The sequence below is a fragment of the Hyperoodon ampullatus genome (assembly GCF_949752795.1).
Source record: "Hyperoodon ampullatus genome assembly, chromosome: 7".
NCBI lineage: Eukaryota > Metazoa > Chordata > Mammalia > Artiodactyla > Ziphiidae > Hyperoodon > Hyperoodon ampullatus.
In genome coordinates this window covers 66022025-66029994 of record NC_136920.1, presented here as the reverse complement: position 1 = coordinate 66029994, position 7970 = coordinate 66022025, and the positions used below count along the sequence as shown (strand labels likewise).

Here is a 7970-nt window from a genome sequence, read left to right as displayed (position 1 = left end):
TTTAAATTGTTTAAATATGTATTTACATGCTAAACTGAGGGATTTTTGGAGTTGTTTGTATAGGAAGTGGAGTTTTAAAATTTCCAAATATCTGTTCATCATAATAAAATAACTTTAAATGAGAAAAAAAAAGAATACGTATGTGTATTTGCATGAAACATTTCTGGAAAGAAAGGAGAAAAACTTGATACCAGTTACCTATAGGATGGAGTTGCTAACATATCACTGTGTGCTCTTTTGTGCTCTTCATATTCTTTAGCATGTGTCTGTTTTCCTCTTGTTTAAGTAAATGGCCAAAAGAACAAAAAAAATTTAAGTTTTGATTAGTTGTCCAATACAAACATAATACTAACTATGTAGGTATATAGGTAATTATAAATTTTCTGGAGCCACGTTAGATAAAAAGAAGTAGATGAAACTAGTTTTAGTAAAATATTTTGTTTTACCCGATATATCCAAAATATAACTTCAACATGTAATAAATATGAAAATTGAGATAGCTTACATTTTTTTCATATTGTCTTGGAAATCCAGTTTGTACTTTACATTTATATACTTAATTCAGTTGCTTAATTTTAATTGGAACTACTGGACCTGTACTTAGATTTCATAAAATTTGCAGCTGAAAAAAATAGATCCACATACTTGAGTTTGCCAAGCATACTCAAAAGTTTTCCAATAACTGAATCAATTATCAGGTTAAAATTAAAATTTTCAGTTAATTAAAAACAAACAAAATTTAAAAGTCAGTTCCTTAGTTGCATTAGCCATATTTCAAGTGTTCAATAACCATATGTGGTTAGTGTATACTGTATTGGACAGCACAGCACAGTATTTCCAGGAAATATCATTTAATACATTTCAAGGTTTATAAAATGAGCATTAAACAAGAGTACACCTAGTGATGAGTGTTACTCTTCTTGCCCAAAACATCCCTGGCCTTAAAGACCCTAGCAACACATTTGAAATGGTGTTTCAGTTACCGTCAATCAAAGGCATCCTAACTGATAGTGCAGTTGTTCTGCACTATCAGTTACTATGATTGAATAATATGAGAGCTCAGTTTAGACTGGGATTCGGAAGAAGTGACATTTAGGTTGCCAAAAGAAAGACAAGTAAAATTTGGCTAAGTAAAGGCAATAGAGGATGTGTACCAGATAGAGGGGACAGCATGCTGGGGAAGAGCATTGTGAACTGGAAAGAAGGCCATAGCCCTGGAACGTATCACTGGATACGAACCGGAAAGAAGGCCATATCACAGGAACGTTGGGGAGAGTAGCATGAGCTGAGGCTGAAGACATAAGAAGTAGTCAGATCATGTCCAGATTTATCCATGTAAAGCAAAATTTGTGCATTGCCTTGCTTCCAATGTAAGTGCAGACGTCACAGTTAGGAAAAATAAAACATTTGCACTCTGAGGTATACCGAAAAAAAAAAAAGGCAGTGTCACACTATCCATAAGTCTCCAAAGTGAATGAAACCTTCAGCATTTCCCACATGTTACTGACTTCCTAAAAAAACGATTCAATCACTAACTTTTGGGACTTCCTGGTGGCACAGTGGTTAAGAATCCACCTGCCAATGCAGGGGACACAGGTTTGAGCCCTGGTCTGGGAAGGTTCCAGATGACTCGGAGCAACTAAGCCCGTGTGCCACAACTACTGAGCCTGCGCTCTAGAGCCTGTGAGCCACAACCACTGAAGCCCGCACACCTAGAGCTCATGCTCCGCAACAAGAGGAGCCACTACAATGAGAAGCTCGCCCACGGCATGGAAGAGTAGCCCCTACTCACTGCAACTAGAGAAAGTCCGTGAGCAGCAACGAAGACCCAACGCAGCCAAAAATAAATAAATGAATAAATAAATAAAATTTTAAAAGAGAATCGTTGACTTTTACAATGTTGACTTTTGCAAGTCTAAAGATATGCAAAAATTTGGACAAATATGGCAATCATATGAAAGAATTGCTCTTTTTCAGTCATGAATCAGCTAACTATAAACCTTATAACCTTGGGTGGGGGAGGGGTGTCTGATGAACCAGTCCTTCTAAAGCTTTAACTCACTTGTAAATTTTTGCAAGCAGTTTTTCTAAGGAAACATTTTTTTCTAATGCTTTTGTCTCTGAGACTTCTTTTGACATAAGGTATGTTAAGGAGTTTGGATTTTATCTTCGGTGCAATGTAACTGAAAAGTTTGAAGTGATGTGTTGCAATATATGTATCAATGAATATGTGTGTACAAAAGAGAGAATTGGTTTTGTGGTTTTAAAAGATTGTCCTGGCTACATTGTGGAGAATGGATTGGAGAGTATTCGAGAGGATGTGGACAGAATACTTAGGAAACTACTGAGTGACACATGATAAATAGCTAGGAATAGGTTTAAGGTGGTAGAAGTGGAGAGAGATATATATCTCCATTTCTCTCCACTTCCACTACCTGAAATATATATAAATCCTGAAATATATATATATGTATATATATATGTGTATATATGTATTTATATAGCGAATCACCAGGACTTGCTTAACTGGATACAAGGGTCATTGAAAAAGTAGTGTCAGGAAGGACGTCCCGGTTTCTGGCGTGGACGACTGGGTGAATGAAATGTCGTTTTCCAAGATAGAAATGATTAGCGGAGGAGTACATTTGGGCAAGGGTAGATCACTGGTTGGGTTTCAGGTATGTTGCTTGCCCTGCCTCTGACATCTCTGAGACAGATATCAGACAGGCAGTTGAATATACAGCTTTGGAGCCTAGTAGACAGGTCCTGAGCTGGAGAAATAAGTCCGAAAGCTGCTAGTATATAGATGAAATTTAAAATTATGGGGTAGGATGAGGTAAACTCAAGAAAGAATGTAGAATGACAAGAGAAGGGCCCAGGACAATGCTCTGAGGAATTCTAGCATACAGCAGGCAGGTAGGGGAAGAGGTTCTGTAAGGGATCAAAAGACTAGAAGGAGAGAAAATCTTGTGGCAACAGTTGGGACTTAAACTGTAACTTGACACAGATAGCTACAGGCAGCTTTTTGTTTTTCCCTAACTGTAGCAGACATGGGTGAAATTAGATGTTTTTAAGCTGCAGATCTAGTTTTGGAGTGAGTACAGAGATTTTCCTTCAGCTGACATGATTGTGCAATGTCCGTTCACAAATGCTGTGCTCCATGTTGGGCCTGAGTGCACCAGATCAAGGTAAAGCAATTAGTGTACTTGGTCAGTGTGGGTTTTGTTGAGTACATATTCCAACTAGATTGCTAAGATTCTTCAGCTTTCTGTTGTTGATTCTGTGGTTGGTTGTAGTATTGGTAAATACATATATTTAGCCAGTCTGAAGAATGAGCTATTTTACATGTTGATCAAATATGCTAACTATTAAAATATTTGATCTTAACAAAGAATATTTGAGATCTTAAATTAGATATCTTTTAAATAGTGGGAAACAAGGGCATATATTTTAAGTAGTTCATATACATTATTAAGAAAGAATAGGAATTGTATTTGTTTGCTAGGGTTGCCACAAGAAAGTACCACAGACTGGGTGACTGAAACAACAGAAATTTATTTTCTCATAATTCTGGAGGCTGAAAGTCCAAGATCAAGGTGTCAGCAGACTTGGTTTCTTCTGAGGATTCTTCTCTCCTTGGTTTGTATATGTTGTCTTCTCCCTCTGTCTTCACGTGGTCTTCCCTTGGGTGTGTCTGTGTCCTAATTTCTAATTCTTATAAGGATGCAGTCGTATTGGATTAAGACTCACCCTAATGACCTCGTTTTAACTTAATTACCTCTTTTAAGATCTATCTCCAAATAAAGTCAAATTCTGAGGCACTGGGGGTCAGGATTACAACATCTGAATTTTGGGAGGACACAGTTCAGCCCTTAACAGAGCCTATCAATAGGATAAGTCTTTGCAGGTGAATTTTTAAATTGTGCTTTTTCTTGTCGTTTATTAAAATAAGGCTTGTTTCTGAAGTAGTAGGACATCTGATCATTAGTAAAACATTTTAGGCTTATAATTTGTCATTATATTTTTCTGGGCAGTTGTTTTATTATCTATGTCACAGTTTCTTCTAGATTTTTTTTTCCTTATCCCTTTCCCACCTCTAGGTTTTTAATAAACTTTCATCTTTAAAATATGAGCTTATTTTCAGGAATTTAAAACTATATAAAATGCTCCCTTAGGTAAGAACTGGGAAAGTAATGATTAACAGAACTAATTTGATTGTCAGTAAAAAAAAAACTATGATAGAAATCTTAGTTCTGGCAAATTAGAATAACCAGAAAATCCACCTGCTATAGACACCTAGATATGCTGAATTAAAAAACAACAAGAACAGCATAGCACAGCATGTCCTTGTAAACACATAACTGAGAGATCTACTAATCTGAATAACAGAAATTGAAGCCTGTACTAAGACTACCCAGATAGTGGTGGGTACAAGTAGGATTCTGTTTTCTATTACTTCAGGGCTTTGAGTATTAATGCTCACACAGAGATAGAGTTAGAGGCTTTGGGTTCATGCTAGAAGCCTTAAAAGGCTATTCCCTACATAAAAGGGGGTAAGGGAAAAAATCCCTAAAGAAAAAATATCCCACCAATACAAGTAACAGTCTGGCCTCAGGATATAAAAGTTGCAGCTGGTGGGGTGCTTCCCTGGTGGCGCAGTGGTTGAGAATCTGCCTGCTAATGCAGGGGACACGGGTTCGAGCCCTGGGCTGGGAGGATCCCACATGCCGCGGAGCAACTAGGCCCGTGAGCCACAACTACTGAGCCTGCACGTCTGGAGCCTGTGCTCCGCAACAAGAGAGGCCGCGATAGTAAGAGGCCCGCGCACTGCGATGAAGAGTGGCCCCCACTTACCACAAGTAGAGAAAGCCCTCGCACAGAAACGAAGACCCAACACAATTTATTTTTATTTTAAAAATAAATTAATTAATTAATTTAAAAAAAAGTTGCAGCTGGTGATGGGAGATGAGTTGGGTGGGAGAGGGGTGGGAGAACTTCCCTGGTGGTCAAGTGGTTAAAACTCCACGCTTACAAGGGAGGGGGCACGGGTTCGATCCCTGGTCGGGGGACTAGCATCCCACATGCCACCCTTCTCGGCCAAAAAAAAGAGAGAGAGAAGTTGCAACCATGGGTCTGTATATCAGGCACGTTGGGTGTTGGACATTTCCCACTTGGTCTGGGAATACCCAAGACAAGAAATTAGCACAGGAATTATCCCTAAGTGTGTGGTGTCTCTGGCATGTTTGGGCAAGTTACTTAATACTTTTGATTTATTGGTCCTTACTTCCCCTAGTGGGAATTAAATAATGGTAACTAAGAGGTATTGAATGTTTACTTGTGTCAGCACTTTACCTGCCAAAACTCATTTAATCTTCAGAACAGCCCTATGACATGGGTACAGTAATCTGCCAATGGTGCGAGGCCATGGGGGGGGTGGTCATATCTGTCTCCTGGGATCGTTATGGAAATAAGATGAGGTGTAAAGTGATAGGCCAATACTCATGTGACTTTACTTTGGAAACTGCAACCAACTCTCTATCCCTTGGAGTTTGCTCACTTCAGATAGGACACATACTCTCAAACTCTTCACTTCCTCTCTTTCTTGTTGTCCCCAAAGGTAGGAAGCACAAGAGCCCTTCTTATTTTAAGGATTTTATTATTGATCCTTGTTGAAGGAAGGAAAGAAGATGGACTTTGAAGTGGCTTTGAAAGATGGGTAGGATTTGAGTAGGCAGAATGTGGGAAGCGTTTCAAGCAAAATCTTTTTTTTTTTTTTTTTTTTTTTTTTTTTTTTGCATTACGTGGGCTTCTCACTGCTGTGGCCTCTCCCGTTGCGGAGCACAGGCTCTGGACGCGCAGGCCCAGTAGCCATGGCTCACGGGCCTAGCCGCTCCGCGGCATGTGGGATCCTCCCAGACCGGGGCACGAACCCGCGTCCCCTGCATCGGCAGGAGGACTCTCAACCACTGCGCCACCAGGGAAGCCCTAAGCAAAATCTTAATGGCAAGAATTACACTCTTTAAAGGCCAGTGACAAATGAATACATCCCAGCATTAAAACTTACCAATTCTTCGACATCCATCATGTGTCTGTTGACAAATATTCAATTAGCAATCAAGTTAAGAAGAAGAAAGAGAATTTTATTTAAGCCAAAATGAGGATTGTAACCCATGAGACAGACTCTCAGAAGCTCTGAGAACTGTTCCACCTGTTAGAAGTCGAAGGCACAGTCATATAGCAATACGTTTTCAAGACAAATACATCAAAATGATACACTGATATTTTACCTAAAGTTCACCAAAGATACATAGTCCAGATAAACATGTACAAAGTGAGCTGTTAAGTCACTATGACCACCTACAGAGTTGGGAAGAAATGTGAATCTTCTGAGAAGTTATGTTGCTAGCATCACAAGAAAGAAAATAAATTGATGTTTAGTGTCGAGTAGGCATTCCCATCTTTGAGGAGCTCTGGTTAACGTGTAATGCAGATGCACACCGCACATTAGGGAGGGAGGGAGGAGGCCCAAACGGACAGAAAGTATTTTATGTTTAAATATTCTCATCCTGTCTTAAAATATAAATTTTATTTTATCGCGTCCCATCTCCTCCAGGAAACCTTCCTTGTTAATATCATTCAAGAATCTGTTGCCTGTTCGTCTTATTGTCTCCAAAAATAGCTTGGCATTGAACTATATTCAGTTTGGAAGACAGTATATATCACAGTATACTTATTTATTTATTTTTTTTACATTTTAAAAAATTGAAGTATAGTTGATTTACAATGTTGTGCTAATTTCTGCCGTACACCTAGAGGGGTGGGATAGGGAGGGTGGGAGGGAGGCACAAGAGGGAGGGAATATGGGGATATATGTATACATATAGCTGATTCACTTTGTTCTACAGCAGAAGCTAACACAACATTGTAAAGCAATTATACTCCAATAAAGATGTAAAAAAAAATTCTTCTGTACAGCAAAGTGATTCAGTTACACATATATATACATTTTTTAAAATATTCTTTTCCATTATGGTTTATCACAGGATATTGAATATAGTTCCCTGTGCTGCACAGTAGGACCTTGTTGCTTATCCATTCCATATATACTAGCTTACATCTGCTAACCCCAGCCTCCCACTCCATCCCTCCCCCGACCCCCTCCCCCTTGGCAACCACAAGTCTGTTCTCTAAGTCCGTATATCACAGTATATTTAAAATACCTATTTTTTTAAAGTAAACAATCTCAAATTTTTATTGTCTTCATAATAAAACAAAATAAACTCAGAACTGGGTCACTTGGCCCTTTCTTTTTTTATCTCCTCCCAGCACAAAGTGCTTATTACACCTCTTGATAGCCAACATTCTCTTAGATCTGCAGTTGGGCTCAACACATTCAAGCCTCAGCACAATCGTCTTTGTAGTTTCAGCCTTTCTCTGGAAAATCGACTTAGTCTGGCCACCAGAGCCACTCTGCTTCCTGTCATAATGCCGCTTTCCCTAGGCATACAGAGAATCCTTGATCTTCTTATACTGTGTGACTTTGTGGGGTTGGTGCCTGCTGCACTTCTTTCAGAAAGTCCGGCCGGTTTTACGAACGTTCACCATGTTTGCAAGACTGCTATCAGCACGGAAACAAGCTAAAATACCTTCTCTTTTTTTTAAGATTTTTAAAAATATATTTATTTTATTTATTATTATTTATTTTTGGCTGCGTTGGGACTTTGTTGCTGCACGCGGGCTTTCTCTAGATGTGGCGAACAGGGGTTACTCTTCGTTGTGGTGTGCAGGCTTCAGTAGTTGTGGCACGAGTGCTCAGTAGTTGTGACTCGCGGGCTCTAGAGTGCAGGCTCAGTAGTTGTGGCACACGGGCTTAGTTGCTCTGTGGCATGTGGGATCTTCCTGGACCAGGGCTTGAACCTGTGTCCCCTGCATTGACAGGTGGATTCTTAACCACTGCACCACAAGGGAAG

General features: G+C 39.4%; 1 pseudogene across 1 annotated transcript; it reads right to left on the bottom strand.

Annotated features, from left to right (window-relative positions):
* Positions 1 to 7281: 7281 nt before the first annotated feature.
* Positions 7282 to 7605, bottom strand: LOC307055349 (large ribosomal subunit protein eL42-like; annotated as a pseudogene). Its single transcript has one exon. The product of its transcript is annotated as a large ribosomal subunit protein eL42-like (transcript).
* Between the last annotated feature and the right edge of the window lie 365 nt (positions 7606 to 7970).